At 32.2% G+C, this 18,892-nt stretch overlaps 1 long non-coding RNA gene across 1 annotated transcript; it reads left to right on the top strand.

Moving 5' to 3' along the window:
* Window positions 1–252: 252 nt before the first annotated feature.
* LOC127714763 (uncharacterized) lies at window positions 253–4,632 on the top strand. The gene is made up of 3 exons (XR_007987927.1): window positions 253–381; window positions 3,695–3,949; window positions 4,268–4,632. It is a non-coding gene; the product is annotated as an uncharacterized LOC127714763 (long non-coding RNA).
* The last annotated feature ends 14,260 nt before the right edge of the window (window positions 4,633–18,892 follow it).

The raw sequence follows: 18,892 nt of genomic DNA, 5'->3' as shown, positions 1-18,892 counted from the left end.
TAAGGAGAGGACTTAATATACGTTGTAATAACTTGTGTCCAATCCTATTGCTTGATTATTTCAATCAAACATTAATTAACTAATTCATTTGTTTTCTTTACCATGTTTAGTAGTTGAATTTAAAATGAAACGTACAAATAAATCAATTATGATTAATCCGAACAAGGAAAGAGAGAGTGGTGTATAAACACACAATTGTAGCAATTTAATGAGAAACCTATAATTATCAGTTTATATGTGCATTCAAATACATTTAAGTGAATTCTTCCGTGTCACGTGAACATTTTAGTTCATTCATCTTGACAAGAAGATTTATGTAGATTGTATTCATTATGCTTTTGATCGTGTTTACATTTTTGTTTTTGACAGGTGAATCGTACGGTAAGTGCTAATGATAAAGAAAAGAAAAAAAGGTAAAATAGTCTTTTAATTGTATATTTTGTCATATCAGGAATACTTATGTCCAATATTGTATATAATGTACATTTACTTAAATTCAAATTCAGATGCTCTTTAAGGATTCTTTATATATTTGAATGTGGTTTGTACATTAGAGTTTACGCTTTGATAGAAAATTCATCGGTTGCTGGAAATACTTTCCTATCCAATTAAGTAAACAGTGTCGATTTTACTGTTACATGTTTCATGCGCTATTCTATAACAAGTGGGGAATATTGGTTTTCCAAGAAAGGTGAAATATAACGAAAATGGAAATACAAATGTTTTGGTTGAGAATTATAGAGATTATACACATTTTTCTAGAGGTTAAGATTATTAAGATGTAAAAAGGGTCGATGACACACACTATTTACATAAACGTCCTTCGAACATGTATTCAGTTTATGATAAATCACGCCAATTTACACATCAATAACCCGACAAAACTATGTTTAATCATTTAAAATACAATTTTCCGCTGTGCTTCACGTTACCTCCTGTGCTCTCTTCTGTTTGTCACAATCAGATCTTTTGTAAACGAAAAGAAAGGTTCCATCTTCTAAACGATTAAAATATATCAGAAGTATATCATGTATATAACTACTTATCTAAATGATGATTGTTTTTAATATATGTCCAATTTGAAGAATTTATATTAAAAACTTGTTTTGATTCAAAAATTTTATGAATATCGCAAAAAAGTGTACCACGTACGTTAAAGAAAAAAAATTAATAAGTTAAGTTGAATTAAGGCATTCTCAAGTATTTGAAGTTTTATGTAAAGTACTTTATGTACAAAGTTCAATCACGAATCATATATTGTACTTACTGAACACATGATGTATAATAGACAAATATCAATCACGAGTATACCATCGTACTAACTGAAAATCAAGTTGAAATGTTTATCAAAATAGATAGTAGAGGTATATAACTTGTATTAATTCAAATCTGAATTAGAATGTGAAATCAATATCAATAAGAAGATGTGGTATGAGTACCCATGAGCCAACTCTCCATCTAAGTCACAATGTATAAAAAGTTAACAATTATAGGTCAAAGTACGACCTTCAACACGGAGCCTTGGCTCACATCGAACAGCAAGCTATAAAGGGTCCCATAATGACTAGTGTAAAACAATTCAAACAGGAAAATCAACGGTCTGATCTATATAAAAAACGAGAAACGAGAAACACCTATGAACCACACTAACAAACGACAACCACTGTTTCAAAGCTGTTTTTAATTTGGTTGCTCCATCTTTTGATTCGGGTTTCAGAGCAATTCGTATTTTTGCCTCTTGGCATTATATATATTATTATATACTTCGTTTATGCAGTTAAGCATTCATCTGTCATTTTTCCATTAGAAGTTTACAATAAATAACAATAGCGACAGCTAGAATTGAATTAAGAAAAATATTTCAAATTTAACAGTTTAACGTTGAATATAATTGCTATCTGTATTTGATGGAGTGGCTTCAACAAACCAACTACAAAAGACAGAATATACAGGATAAACTGTTGTATAACAAAATTGGAGAGAACAATGGGTTTAAGGATGTTCGCTTATCTTGTTTGTGACTTTTTGTCCGATATTCGGAATCCCAAGTGGTGCCATTAAAAATTTCGCCCGCTAACCCATACTTTTCTTTTCATAATATTATTACATATAGTTTTAAAATCCATTTTAAGAAATCTTATAAAATCCCTTTCTTTCGTAGTTTTTGAAAGAAAAAGGGGCCAATGTAAAATGTATGAAAATTCCAGAGAAAATCATTTCCCGCCAAATTTTGAATGGCCTATATCTCAAAAACAAGGACACGAACATTGCTTTTTTTTTTCTTCCTCTTTTAGTTCTGTTATATATATGCTATCAACATATAACAGTGTTTCAAAAAGCTTGTTGTTTTGAAACAGAGTAGCGAACATCCTTAAATTGTTCAACTACCGCTAAATCTACAGCTAATACTAGTATGACAGTTACTGGTGATTTTTTTTACAGATTTCAAACTTTTACATCAAAACTTCATCAAAGATAACAGGCTTATAATTTGGTACGCAGATGCGCGTTCGTCTTAATCGGACTCTTTAGTGGCGCTCCAATCAAAGAAATTGAAGACCAAATCAAATACGAAGTTGAAGAGCATTACATACTGAAAATTCTGAAAAGTTTTGCCAAATACGTACGGCTTATGCAATCTATGGCTTAAAGAAACCCTAATTTTTTCAATAATACAAAATAGGCTATGCGCGCTAACAATGCCAAGTAAAGATTAATAAACATGTTATCTTGAACATTTCCAATATCTTTATAAAACAAAAGAAAATACTTATTATTTGGCTTTTTAACTTTTTTGATTCGAGCTTTTTTGTGGACAAAATATGACTCTTTATATGGGTTTAGTTGTTGGCATGATACGGGTTATGTTTTTCTCATATATTCTATGATGGTATGATACTAAACCCCTAACGGGGGGGATTGTGCTTGATTTTCATATGATGAAGACATAATCATTCAATCAGTTTAATTGAGGTCTGAAGCTGGCATGTCAGTAACTGCTAGTAGTCCTTTGTTAATTTATGTAACATTGTCATTTTGCTTAGTTTCTTTTGTTACCTATTTTTACATCGGACCCGGACTTCTTTTAAACTGAGTTTTACTGTGCGTATTGCTGTGTGTTTGTTTATCCTACATTGGCTAGAGGTATAAGGGGAGGGTTGAAATCTCACAAAACATGTTTAACCCCGCCGCATATCGCGCCTGTCCCAAGTCAGGTGCCTCTGGCCTTCGTTAGTCTTGTATGTTTTTTTTTTAATTTTAGTTCATTTATATGTTTTGGAGTTTAGTGTGACGTCCATTTTCATTGAACTAGAACACATTTTTGTTTAGGAGCCAGCCGAAGCCCGCCTCCGGGTACGGGATTTTCTCGTTGTGTTGAAGACCCATTGGTGGCCTTCGGCTGTTTTCTGCTCTTTGGTTGGGTTGTTGTCTCTTTGACACATTCCCCATTTCCATTCTCAATTTTATTAGTGTTGTTCGACAGACGTTGCACACACAATTAGTGTTCATAAAAAAACATACACAATGAGAAGTATGCATACAAGATTTACAAGTGCCTTACTTTTAGAAATATATGATTATTGCACCGAAAATCAAATATTGATCGAGGAAAAGGTGAAAATAATTACCATAATGCCATATTCTGCCTTTTTCATTGTTTTTTTTTAAATAAAGTCCATTGATTTTTCTTCAGGAATAGAGTGTTTACATTGTACAGACGCTGTACTGAACAGTTCTTCTATCCCGTCTGCAGTACAATTCTTCTTGTCTACGTTTGAATCGACTTACAGAACACCAGAATGTGAAAATGCACAATCTGCCCAGGCGGCTTCAGATGTAACATTGAATACGTGCACGGACGCCCCTGGTCCAGGACAAGTTAATAGATGTGGAAGACTGGTCGGAACACTGAAGGTGTCGATAGACCCTCCATTTATCGATATAATAGGTATGCAACATAGAATTTGAAATATACCTGTTAGATCTCTTTCTTTGTATTCAGATTTAAATAACCATACGAGTAGAGCTAAGTCATGACTTAATGAGAATGAATCAAAGTGAGCACAGGAAAAATAACTAGTTTGTTAGATTGTAATTTTATCTACTAATCCTCCGGGTTTAGGAAGAATTGATTTCACAACCCGCCTTATTTCAATCCAAATACTAGAAGTACAGTAATCGATATTAAAAACTTCAAATTATGAAAATTAAGAACTTTTTCACAGTGATAAATGCTCCATCATTGAATATTTAATTTATATTGTAGAATTACCTATACATTTCCACATCAGAGGATGTTTCATCGTAGAGCAGTCATTAGGAGGAGGGTGTTATCGAGACAAACGGATTATTGATCAGCAAAGAGGGGTTTTGTCTAACGTCCTGAAAGGAATATCTTCCTTGCAACTTGGGGAATTCAATGGTGTGCTCTGCATAAATGGAGCTAACAACTTGGATGCATGGAGACTTAATGTGACAATCAGACATGCATATTCGTGGACGACTTTATTTCTTTGTGCTATGGCTTCAATGGTAGTCCTAAACAAAGCATATTAAGAATATATTATGTATATGAAATGGAACTAATAAGAAGTATTTCTCATGTTTTGAAAAGATTTGATTGGAAAATTACTACATTCCTTTCACTTGTTTTTTTCGAGGGTTATGTTTGACAATTTTGATGTCTCTAGTTTTTAAACGTCCGTTTACGGGACGTATTATGGTATACTGTTGTAAAACGCTTTAATCAATTTTCCTTAAACTTTGATAAATTGTTTATGTATGTTGACGTAAGCTCCCTTTCGATTTTTATAAAATCTAGATTTTACGTTTCCGAGTTATGGGATTGTCTTCATAAAAAAGGAGGGATTTTCCAGTTTTCGGACAATAAATCAAAAATGCTTCGAGCAGTTTTTCATGAAACTATGGAGACAGGGTTATATCTATTAAAATAGGCTCCCTTTATTGTTTTTTATATAAATTTCTGATATGACATTGAGGAGTAATGGAACTTTTTTCGTTTAAAAAAGTGACGGGCGTATCATGCGCTTTATTATTATATAAAATTGAGAATGGAAATGGGGAATGTGTCAAATAGACAACAACCCGACCATAGAGCAGACAACAGCCGAAGGCCACCAATGGGTCTTCAATGCAGCGAGAAACTCCCGCACCCGGAGGCGTCCTTCAGCTGGCCCCTAAACAAATATGTATACTTGTTCAGTGATAATGGACGTCATACTAAACTCCAAATTATACACAAGAAACTAAAATTAAAAAAGATACAAGACTAACAAAGGGCATAGGCTCCTGACTTGGGACAAACATGCGGCGGGGTTAAACATGTTTTTTGAGATCTCAACCCTCCCCCTATACCTCTAGCCAATGTAGAAAAACAAACGCACAGTAAAACTCAGTTTAAGAGAAGTCCGAGTCCGATGTCAGAATAAGAAACAAAAGAAAATAAACAAAATGACAATAATACATAAATAACAACAGACTACTGACATGCCAGCTCCAGACCTCAATTAAACTGATTGAAAGATTATGTCTTTATCATATGCATATCAGGCACAATCTCTCCTGTTAGGGGTTTAGTATTATACCATCATCAAATATATGAGAAGAACATAACCCGTGTCATGCCAACAACTGGTTTTAGAATAAATATGTTTAATTCCGATGCAAAGACCCTATAAGTGAATCAATATTAAAGCCAAAATATGCAATCTTTTATGACCTGACAACAGTATCGTAACTATATCCCTTCTTAATAAGTCTGTTTAAAGGTTTTGTTAGCTTTTGAGGTGAATGCTGACATTTTTGTGCTTTGTAAAGAATATTACCATAAAAGATTGGATGTGAAATATCCGAACGTATAAGATGTCTGCATGTTGAGTTATATTTACGAATGATGTCCTTATACCGATGATAAAATTTAGTAAATGTTTTGACAAGATTATCATATCGAAAACCCTGATGTAATAATTTTTCAGTAATACATAAATTTCTCTCGCTAAAATCTAATAAGTTGTTACATACACGAGCGAATCGTACAAGTTGAGATATATAAACACCATAAGATGGTGACAAGGGAACGTCACCATCTAAAAATAGATAATTAACGATAGGAAATGAAAAATCATCTCTTTTATCATAAATTTTTGTATTAAGCTTCCCGTTAATGATATAGATATCAAGATCGAGGAAAGGACAGTGGTCAATGTTAGTATTTGCTTTATTTAAAGTAAGTTCAACAGGATAAATTTCTTTAGTATATGCATTTTTAGTTAGTTAGTTTTTTGTTGTTATCTTTATATGTGTATATAAGTCTGAAGCTTTCCTTATTACGTTTTGCCGGAAAAAAATGTTTTAAGCCCTGCGTAATATTAGACACCCTTTATGTTTAAATTACTATAGAATAAGGAGATCTGGAATAATTGCCAATGAGACAACTACCCATCGGATACCAAATGGCATTGATGTACGAAGAAACTATAGGTCACTGTACGTCTTTTAACAATGATCAACCCCAAACCTTTATTGTGAGCTTTAAATGCCCGACATAATTTGTTAACAGTGACCTTTCTTTTAAGAAATTTAAGGACAAGCAATTGTTTTATTATATTCTACCTTTAGCTATTATGTTTAATTGATTATTAACAAAAACTGATTAAAAAGAATGTTTCCACATACATTGTACATATTAAAATAAGAAAACGTGGTATGATTTCCAATGAGACAACCCTCCATCGGAGACCAAATAACATAGAAGTTAACAATCATGGGTCACCGTATGCCCTTCAACAATGAAAAAACCCACATAACATAGTAAGCCATAAAATGCCCTAAATAATCCAAACGAGTAAACTCACGGCCTGATTTATGTACAAAACAATAAACGAAAAACAAATATGATATACAGCGACAAACGACCACCACCGAATTACAGGCTCCTGACTTTGGACAGGCACATACAGCCTATAGGTTACACTTTGTAAATACTTTTGTTTCACAAGCCACGCCTCTTTTGGGGAGATATATGATATTCATAGATATGTTAATTTGTTAACGTACTGGTTCCCAGATATGATCTCTGTGTTTCATCTCATAGAGACATAACTTGAGAATGTTACCAGTATAGGAAAAAATGGTAGCGCCTAAAATTTAGTTCTTAGGAGGTCCAAAAGTGGAGGTAGTGGTAGTATAGAATTTTAGTATAAGTTTAAACTCTTAGAAGTTCAGGGCATATAAATGTTGAAAATATGCCGCACAGCCCTATATTTTGACCTTTGAATAAAATAGTAGTGCATATCAACTTTTCGTTCTTGGATATAATTTTTCACGAAACTTCCTAGTAAAAGTGGCACAGTTTTAGCCGCAAAGGGAGTTCTGGTGGGAAATTGCATTGTCTATATTTACAGAATTGCAACCTTTATAAACGAGTTGAATGTTTTGACCACTATTTTACCAATTTGTATTGACACACTGAACTTAGCTTTAAATCCATTAAACGACATCATAGCATACTAGTTATTCAAAATTTGACATATGGGTATAACTATATTGATAAATGAATGCGAATAATTATTATTATCTTTCATTTATTTGTTTTTATTATTTTTGGCATTGTATGAAACGATCGATATGATAATTGCGTAATATTAGCTTTTTGTTTTAATCTCCGATAAAATTCCAACTGACTTCATTTTCAGAAAACGATATCTGTAACAAACATAAACCATTAGCTACTTCTTTACAAGCAGAACCAAATACAATGAAAGTCCCTACTATGTACTGGCTTCCGAAGCTACACAAATCAACTTACAAATATAGATTTATTTCGTCTTCAAGTCATTGTTCCAATCACTACTAAATTGTCTATTCTACTTACTAGTACACTTGGTACAATCAAAAACCTGATAATAAATTGTTCAAATAAGGCCTTTGAAAATAGTGGAATTAACTACTTTTGGAGTGTCAAAAACTCGTTGGAAGTACTTGATAAATTGCATGTATATATTAGTGATTTTGATTCTGTTCAAAGTTTTGATTTTTCTACCCTATATACCACTTTGCCTCATATTCTTATTAAGAACAAATTCACACACCTAATTAAATGGGCATTAAAAAAGTCGGAATGCGAATACATATGTTCAAACTCTTTTAGGTCATTTTTTAGTAGCAACAAACAAAAGAGCTATGTCAATTGGACATGCTTTGATACTATATCTGCCCTTGAATTTTTACTTGATAACATTTTTGTTCGCTCTTGAGATTCCGTATATCGTCAAGTTATCGGAATTCCAATGGGGACTAACTGTGCACCACTTATTGCGGACCTGTTTTTTATTGTTATGAGTTACAATTTATGACTAAAATCAGCAAAGACCCATCGAAACATCATCTGATACAAAATATTAACAATACTATAGATATTTGGATGATATATTGGCTCTCAATAATGACGACTTTAGTGTGTATACTAAAGAAATGTATCCTGTTGAACTTACTTTAAATAAAGCTAATACTAACAATGACCACTGTCCTTTCCTCGATCTTGATATCTCTATCATTAACGGGAAGCTTAATACAAAAATTAATGATAAAAGAGATGATTTTTCATTTCCTATAGTTAATTATCCATTTTTAGATGGTGACGTTCCCTTGTCATCATCTAATGGTGTTTATATATCTCAACTTGTACGATTCGCTCGTGTATGTAACAACGTATTAGATTTTAGCGAGATAAATTTATGTATTACTGAAAAATTATTACACCAGGGTTTTCGATATGATAAACTAGTCAAAACATTTACTAAATTTTATCATGGGTATAAGGACATCATTCGTAAATATAACTCAACATGCAGACATCTTATACGTTCGGATATTTCACATCCAATCTTTTATGGTAATATTCTTTACAAAGCACAAAAATGTCAGTATTCACCTCAAAAGCTAACAAAACCTTTAAACAGACTTATTAAGAAGGGATATAGTTACGATACTTTTGTCAGGTCATTAAAGATTGCATATTATGGCTTTAATATTGATTCACTTATAGGGTCTTTGCATCGGAATTAAACATATTTATTCTAAAACCAGGTGTTGGCATGACACGGGTTATGTTCTTCTCATATATTTTATGATGGTATAATACTAAACCCCGGACAGGAGGGATTGTGCCTGATATTCACATTATGAAGACATAATCTTTCAATCAGTTTAATTGAGGTCTGGAGCTGGCATGTCAGTAACTGATAGTAGTCTGTTGTTATTTATGTATTACTGTCATTTTGTTTATTTTCTTTTGTTTCCTATTCTGACATCGGACTCGGACTTCTCTTAAACTGAGTTTTACTGTGCATACTGTTGTACGTTTGTTTTTTCTACATTGGCTAGAGGTATAGGAGGAGGGTTGAGATCTCAAAAAACATGTTTAACCTTCGCCGCATTTTGGCGCCTGTCCCAAGTCAGGAGCCTCTGGCCTTTGTTAGTCTTGTATCATTTTTAATTTTAGTTTCTTGTGTATAATTTGGAGTTTAGTATAACGTCCATTATCACTGAACTAGTATACATATTTGTTTAGGGGCCAGCTGAAGGATGACTCCGGGTGCGGGAGTTTCTCGCTGCATTGAAGACCCATTGGTGACCTTCGGCTGTTGTCTGCTCTATGGTCGGGTTGTTGTCTCTTTGACACATTCCCCATTTTCATTCTCAATTTTATGAAAAGAATAGAAGGGGTTAGCAGGCAATTTAATTGTCAAAACATCTTTAAATGTGCAAGTCAAGCAATGTTTATCTGTTTGCCTGTTTTGCAATTTTGTCATTTTACCTCCCGTAAGTCAAAACAGAATTGCTGTATTTTTATCAAACATCGATTGGGTTCGACTTTACGTCAGTTTAATGTTGAATAATGAATAAATCAAAGTTAATATACTGTTTTTAAAAATCAGGATTATATTTCAATGTGATAAATCATTTTAAAATTCATTGGAAATTCCTTGCTTGCTTTTTGCTCTTTCATGTATTTAAACAAACGATAAATATGTCAAGCTAATTTTTCCTTTTTTGTTTCTTTTTGTTTCTATATGTTTTGCATGTTCTTTCTCCCACACATACCAGTGATAATGCATGTCGTCAAAACAAGTTAAACAAAATACTCTTATCGTCAAAAGACTCGACATCAATGACTGAATAGATTGATTAAATCTGCTGATTTTCTTTAGAAATAGAGTGTATACATTGTACAGACTTTGTGGTAGACAATACTTCTATCCCGTCTATATTTTAACATATCCTGCATGAAATTCATAGCACCAGCATAGGAAAATGCGTATACAGCGGAAGTGGAAAAATGCATAACATTGAATACATGCAATGACGTCCAAGGTCTTGGCAATGTTAATAAGTGGGGACGATTGGTAGGAACTGTGAAGGTGTTGATATATCACCTAGGATTTCGAATAGGTATAAAATAATGAATTCTAATACAATTGTTCAAGCTCTTTCCTTTTAATTTGATTGTAATACAAATATGAGTAAGGATTAAGGCATTTTAAGAACATGAACCAAAATAGACGGCCTATGTGGCTTCATATACAGCATTGATACACCAGGTCCCAATCAAGTTAATAACAGTTCGAACACTGACGGTTTGATGGGTGAAATGTGTTTTCCATTGAGAAAACTTGTTAAAGAGTGTCTTCGTAATTTGATATTGATACACATATCAATAGAAATAAAGATATATAATAAATTAAGTTAAGGACACAAGAAAACACAAAGTTTATTGTATTTATTGCTGTTTTCACTTGCCTCTTAATTTACCATATAAGTGGAGAGATAAACGCTGATCAACCCTTTTGTCTTGCTAAATATTTTATAAGTGTCGTCTAAGAGAGGAGAGTGAGCTCAAGGAATTGCCTTTTACTATTGACAAAGATTTTCTAGATCGTAATAAAATACACTCATATTTGTTCGTTGTTGTTTTCTGGGTATTATTAAGCTCTTTATGATATCATGTGTCTGCATCATTTCCGTATAAACATAATTTATGTCAGTGACTTAAATTAAACCGTTTGTTACATGTTTTCATTTAGAATTTATTGACATGGGATTACGGTATGTTTCTCAATTGATAACTGCTGTGTAGTGAGTAGCCATAAGTGGGATGCTATAGGAAAATAAAATAAAAAAAACAATAACTTAACATGCTTAAGAAATACATGTTTCATTGAACATGTTGAAGTGTACCTGAAAACCAAATATATCGATTTGGATTTTTAAACTTTTTTTTATTCAAGCGTCACTGATGCGTCTTTTGTAGTCTGGCGTACACAATTTTAATCTTGGTATCTATGATGAGTTTATATCGAAATAAGTTAATATGTCAAAGGCATTTAATTAACATATACATGTATCGTAATCGATCATCCGTTTGTTCAAACCATTATGACATTCTAAAACCTACTTTCGAAACTAATAAACGCCTCATAATTTAATGTTTAATTTATATTACAGATTTACCTTTTACTTTCCACATCAGAGGAGGTTTCAATGTATTGCAGTCTTTCAAAGGATGATTTTATCGAGAAAAAACGATTCTCGATCAGCAGCGATGTGTTTTGTCTTACCACTTGCAACGATTGTTGAACCGCTTGAAAGGAAACCCTTCATTTGAACTTGGGGGGATTGAATGGTGTGCTCTGTATAAATGGGACTAAAAACTTAGATACATGGATTACCAAAGTGACAAGCATGGTCACTACTCTTTCGAATGGCCGAAGACAAGCTGACAACTTAGATGCACGGAGAACCAAAGTGACAACAGTGGAATCCATACTTCCGGATTGGAAACATAAAGGTTACGATATTTTTATACCTTAGTCGACCCCTTGTTTTCTGTCCATGTACAAATAAATTCAAAATAATCAAAATTACAGTATGGCATGATTGTACTGTAGAGTTTAGGAATAACGCAGGAGATCTTTACATACAGTGATACTTTTCTTTGATCAAATGATATTAGGTTCAATGTTCTCAATCTTAATCAAACATGTATACGCTAACAAGAGTACAAGAAGTCAGACACACTTTTATCTATTAAATTATATCTAATTTGCCAACCTAATAGTAATAAATGTGTATGTTCTTATTAATAAACTAGTGCCGTTTTGAAAATTTTGAAACTAGTTGAACGTCTTCCTGTTATGCCATATCATGACAGAATTCTCAAAACCGCAACTTTTTCCAAAAAAAAATAAAATAAAAAAATTTAAGAAAAGATATGCTACACAACTTTATTGTTTTTAAACCGTTGAAGATTCATTTAATCGTTGATTTATTCATGTTCGACGTAACTTTCGTATATCGTAACTGTAAATATCCATTTACCATTAATAACTTTTTTATGTTCTATATATATTATATAAAATCCTTGAAAGATGTAATCATCATTATATTATATTTATGTTTCAATCTTGATCGATGTTGATTTGCCCACAAATACAGAAAAAATTACCATGGCACTTTCATTTTGAATATAACTGAAACTGTACTTTAGCAATACACACTGCATGCATTTGATTTTCCGAATATTTCAGATTTTAGTTATTTGGTTCCATTGTCGATATCCATCGCTTAAACAAATCAAAACAGTACTAGAATATCTTTAAATTACTAATACATTTTTTAAATGTGCAAGTCAAGCCATTTTTGTCTGTTTTGCAATTTTGTCATTTTACGTCCCGTGATTCATATTAGAATCGCTCTATTTGTATTCAACATTAATTGTGTTCGAATTTACGTCAGTTTAATGTTGTGGTCATGGATGAATCAAAGTTACTATACTGTTTTAAACATCCGGATTATATGTTGATGTGATAAACATTTTGAGCTTCATTGGAAATTCCTTGCTATTTACTCTTTCATGTATTTAAACAACGTATAAATATGTCAAACTAGTTTTTACTTCGGATTTTTTCTTTTTTCCGTACGTTTAACATGTATTTTCTCCCACACAAACAGATGGTAGTACGAGCGGAAAAACATGTTATCAAAACAAGATAAAAATCATAATCTTATCATGCAAAGGTTAATAATTTATGTATAGATTTATTAACTCTACTTGGTTTCTACAGGAATAGAGTGCATGCATTGTATAGATTTAGTGGTAAATTGTTCGTATATCAAGCCTGAAACTAAATATCTTCTGGATACATTTCATTCAATTTATAGGACACCAGAATGTGCAAATGCGCATACAACGGGGAATGAAAAGACATAAAATTGAAAACGTGCAAGGAAGTACCAGTTCCCCGAAAAGTTAATGAATGTGGACGCCTGATAGGAACTTTTAATGTGTCATTAAATCACCAACTTATCCATGAAAAGGGTATTAAAATGAATTTTGATAAACATGTGAAAAGCTCCTTCTTATGATTAGATATTGATACACGTATGAGTAAAGAATATGGCATATTTAGAGTATAAACCAAACGATGTGACTTCATATGTATCATTGAGTACATGTACATCCACGGACGTTCCAGGTCCGGAAAACTTGATCAATGTTGAAGACTTGTTCGAACTCTGATGGGTTCTATTGATGAAACGAATTTTTTTTTATTGAGAAGACTTGTTAATAAGTATTTATTTGTGATTGGATTTGTAAACACTAGAGTAGAAATAAAGACATATTATTTGTATAAACACAAGGAAAACACACATGTCTAGCAGATTTTTCCCCATTATACAGAAAATCACACAAGCGACATATTTATCTGAATTATACGTAAGAAGTGAATTAAGATATTACGTATACGTAAGGACATACAAGTTGTCTCTCTTTCTACACACAATTGGGTAAAACTGTAGAAAAATTCGAAACTGATCAATACATCATCGTTTGAGTTTAATTTATTTATAAATTTGCCTATTAATTTCCATATCAAAGGATGTTTCATCGTAAAACGTCGATAAAGGAAGGATAATATCGAAATGAACGTATTATCGATCAGTACAAAGGCGTTGTGTCTAACGTCTTGAAAGGAAACCCTTTATTGCAACTTGGAGAATTGAATGTTGTGTTCTGCATAATGGGGCTAAACACATAGATAAATGGATTACCAAAGTGACAAGCATGGTCACTTCTCTTGCGAATGGCCGAAGTCAAGCGGACAACTTAGATGCACGGAGAACCAAAGTGACAACCATGGGATCCATACTTCCGGAGTGGAAAAATAAAGGTTACGGGTTTTCTATACCCTAGTCGACCCTTTGTTTTCTGTCCATGTACAAATAAAATAATCAAAGTTACAGTATGGCATGTTTATATGTTTAAAAAATTGAAGAAAAGGAATGAGACACGATTTTCTTGTTTTTTAAACCATTGAAGATTCATTTAATCGTTGATTTATTCAAACTCGACTTAAGTTTCGTATCTCGTAACTGTAAATATCCGTATACCACTAATAACATATTCATGTTCCATATATATATATATATGAAATCATTGAAAAATTTAATCATCATTAAATTATATTTATGTTTCAACAACTTTTGATCGAGGTTGACCATGAAGTGGAAACAATTACAGGGAAAATTCACCATTCAACTTTCTTCTTGAATATAACTTACACTGTACTTTACCAATACACAGTGTATACATCTGACTTTCCGAATATCTCAGATTTTTAAAAAGTATTTGATTCCATTATCGATATCCATGGCTTAAACAAATCATATAGTACTGATATCTCTTTTAAATCTGCAAGTCAAGCTATATTTGTCTGTTTTGCAATTTTTTCATTGTACTTCCCGTGATTCATTATAAGAATCGCTCTATTGATCATTAAACATTAATTGTGTTCAAATTTGCGTCAGTTTAATTTTGAATTAATTTATAAACCATAGTTAATATACCGTTTTTTAACATACGGATTATTTTTTGATGTGATAATCATTTTGAAATTCATTAGAAATTCTTAGCTTTATGCTCTTTCATGTATTGAAACAACGTGTACATATGTCATTTTTTTAACTTCCGTTTATTTTTATATTTCTGTATGGTTGACATATTTTTCTCCCTCATACACAGTAGTAATGCATGTTGTCGAAACAAGTTAAACAGCACAATCTTATCATCAAAAGATTCAGCATATATGACTGTATAGATTGATTAAATCTGCTGATTTTCTTCATAAATAGAGTGTATACATTGTACGGACTTTGTTGTGGACAGTACTTCTATCCGGTCTAAATTTAAACATTATCTGGATGACATTCAAACTTTTAGAATACCAAAATGCGTATACAGTGGAAGCGGATAATTGCGAATACCTGCAAAAGCGTCCATGATAATTTTTTGGGAAAAGCTAGTAAATGTGGACGATTGGTCGGAACTGTGAAGGTCTTGCTTTCTCGTAAAATAGGTACTTGGTAATGAATTTTAATACAACTGTTCAAGATCTGTTCAATATGATTTGATTGATATACAAATATGAGTAAGGATTAAGGCCATTTGAGGACTTGAACCAAATTGGATGGCCGATGTAGCTCCATATAGCACTGATATCCTAGGTCCCAACCAAGTTAATAATTGGTTATAGATTGGTTCTAACATTGACGGTTTTAGCGATGAAAGGCGTTTTTAATTGAGAAAACGTGTTCAAAAGGTTTTTTTGTTTGATTTGATATTGATACACCTATGACAAGAGATAGAGGCGTGTTAAAAAATACAGTTAAATGGACACGAGGAAAACAAAAGATTTATTGTATTTAATGCAGTTTTCACTTGCCTACTAATTCACGCGTCTTGCGTATCAAATTTTAATCCTCGTATCTTTGATTATATACGAGGGCAAACAAACGCTCATCAACCACATTTATCTCATTATATATTTTATAATAAAATTGAGGTCAATTAATTGCCTGTAACCATTGATAGATATACCAGGTCGAAATAAAAGGCAGCCATATTCTTTTTTTTTTTTTGGCTTTTATTTTATGATATCATGTTTTTATTTCATTTGTGTATTTTTTTATGTCAATTAAATTAATCCGTTTGTTGCGTCGGGTGTTTTTTAGAAATTATTTACATGGGCTTATTGTATGTTTCTCAATTAATAATTGCTGTACCGTGAGTAATATGTAGGTAGGTGTGTTGTTATAAGCTGTCATTTTGGTCTTTCGTCGTTCGGTCTTTAGAAGAGAGTGATCGTAATTGTAATAAAACCAATATGCTTATTCGTAAATAAGAAAAAACAACAAAGTCGTCTCCAGTCAGGTTCTGTTTTATTCACATGAAAAAAATAATTTGTTAGTGTATAGAAAAATAAAATGAAAAAGCAATTACTTCCAAAAAATATTTAATTTACTCGAAGGATCTCTTAAAAATATATATATTGAATTAAGGTAATATTTCAAAGTTATTAGCTTAAAATACATTATATCCGTATCATCCGACTACTATCCGTCTATTATGAAATTTCAAAACCTTTTTGATACTGATACTTTTAACTGATAAATGCATCACAATTCATTGCTTAATTCATATTTTAGTAGTACCTGTTACTTTCCACATCAGAGTATGTCTCAATGTAGAGCAATCATTAAAAGGAGGATATTATAAAGAAAAATCCATTCTTGAACAGCAGAGAGAAGTTTTGTCTAACCACTTGGAACGGTTGAATGACGCCTTGAAGGGCCCCTTTTCATTTAGACGCGCAGAATTGAATGGCGGGGTGCTCTATATAGATAGAGCTAACCACACAGACCCATGGAGAAGCAATGTGACAATAATACATAATTATAACATGTATAGCTGGATGACATTTTTTGTTTGTGCAATGGTTTCATTGTTTTTCATATGAACAGAATTATGAATCTAAAAGTATTGATTTAGGATTGGTTTTTTGTTAAATGGTAAAAAAATATTGATTGAAGAAGTTTCAAATATATGCATTTTTTTTTTTTTTTTTGGGTCTAATTGTTTTAATGTTTCTGTTATTTTTTGATCGATCCTGTTTGTTTTTATATATTTATTTGTAACACGTAGCAAAGCTTACACGACCAATTAATTAACTATTTTATTTTCCTGATTACTTATTTTCGTGAAATTTATTAAATTAGATGCAATCCTTCAAGACATCATACAAAATCTGGATTTATCAGACAGATGATTTTGTTCTTGATCCGAAAACCGACCGACTATAAACGCAGACAATGCTTAGAGTAAATCAAGATCTATATATTTGTATCAAGCCGAGGTGGTCGAGTGGTCTAGCGCGACGGGCATAGTGCAAGGCGATTTGGTGCCACGATATCTCAGTAGCCTGAGTTCCAATCCCGGTCAGGGAAGAACAAAAACGGATTACAAATGTGTCGAGATTTGTGATTGGATAACAACACAGAGATGTCAGTATATATTCAGGAAAATGCCGGGGTATATACGACGTGTTTTTTTAACCCAATTGGAGCCTATACAACGTCATCATAACAAACGTCACTATGTGACGTAGTCTTAAACTATACATAACGTCAGAAGCTCACAGAGTGAAAATAATGACGTGTGTCCGTCAATAACACGTTTTAAATTTAAAATCAGGTGATTTACACATAAAATACTTAATTAGCGTTTTAAAGTGTTATTACAAACTATTGTACACACGATAGAATTATTTTCACAGCAAATTACAAAATCCCTTACGTATGCGGAAAATATATATACTGCATGGTAAATGTTAAACGAATACATGGTACTCGAAAAACCATTAAGGTAGGGGTAATCGGTAATATATGTGTAAATAATGTGACATTCTCGGCTTAGAATTTATATTCCCTAAGCCGGGAATGTCACATTATATACCCTGTCTGAGACCTGAATAATATAAACCGATTCCAAATACAAAAAAAAACAAGTGTGTGTTTTTAAATAGCAGGCACAAACTACTTTGTCAGAGTTGTCTCCTATAAAAGGTATCTATTATAATCAACCTTTCGAATTTGCGTATTTAAGCATTTTCTTATATAATTGGCACCGCTTTACCGCAAACAGCTTTTTGTTTGTCCAATGACAATTAAACGGAGATTATTTAGCCACAACCTAATTGTCAGGACCATGTACTATAAAATGATTTACTCATTGGCATTAAATTATTATATTATAAGAAATGGATATTTGTTCTGTCTTTTCGAAATAACCTCAAAAACGCTACGCGTCCACCACATTTTTGATGTTATTTCTTCATAGACAGAAGAAATGTTATAGTCGTTCCTTAATTGAAGACGACCAGAAGTTTATTACACAATGACAAACAGTGACTATTGTTAACTTTTGATGATTGGAAAAAATTGAAATTGAAAACAAACTGCAATGCCAAGGGAAAAAAACGAAATTCGACCAAAAGAGGGATAACAGAAAACACTGCGCAACATAGAAAACTAAACACTTAGCAACACGAATCCAACCAAAGAATAGAAAAAAATTAGACCAATAGACCTTTTTATAAATATTCAACGGCACTTTTTTTCTTGTAGGATGCTGTGAAAATCACAGAACGTATTTTCCAGGACATGTTACACAGGTTCTACAAATCAGGACGAAAACTCCTTGTTGTTGAAACCTGAAAGCTATATCATACGCTTAAGAATATTCTGTTGATGATGTAGTATATTTTTTTCTTTGCCATGAGATGTTCTTGAACATAACAAAAACAGAAAAGTCGAATGATAATCAAACTTTTTTTGTTTCCATTTATAGGATATACTTCCGATTTTTTTCATTATTATAAGGACTTTCTACTTTGTATACATTTGAAAACAAATAGTAATTTGATGGAATGCTTAAAAATTCATGTCTTCCTCTCTTTTTGCAAAGAATACATTT

The sequence above is a fragment of the Mytilus californianus genome, unplaced genomic scaffold (assembly GCF_021869535.1).
Source record: "Mytilus californianus isolate M0D057914Y unplaced genomic scaffold, xbMytCali1.0.p SCAF_9, whole genome shotgun sequence".
In the NCBI taxonomy this organism is placed as follows: Eukaryota; Metazoa; Mollusca; class Bivalvia; order Mytilida; family Mytilidae; genus Mytilus; species Mytilus californianus.
This window is presented reverse-complemented; position numbering and strand designations above follow the sequence as displayed.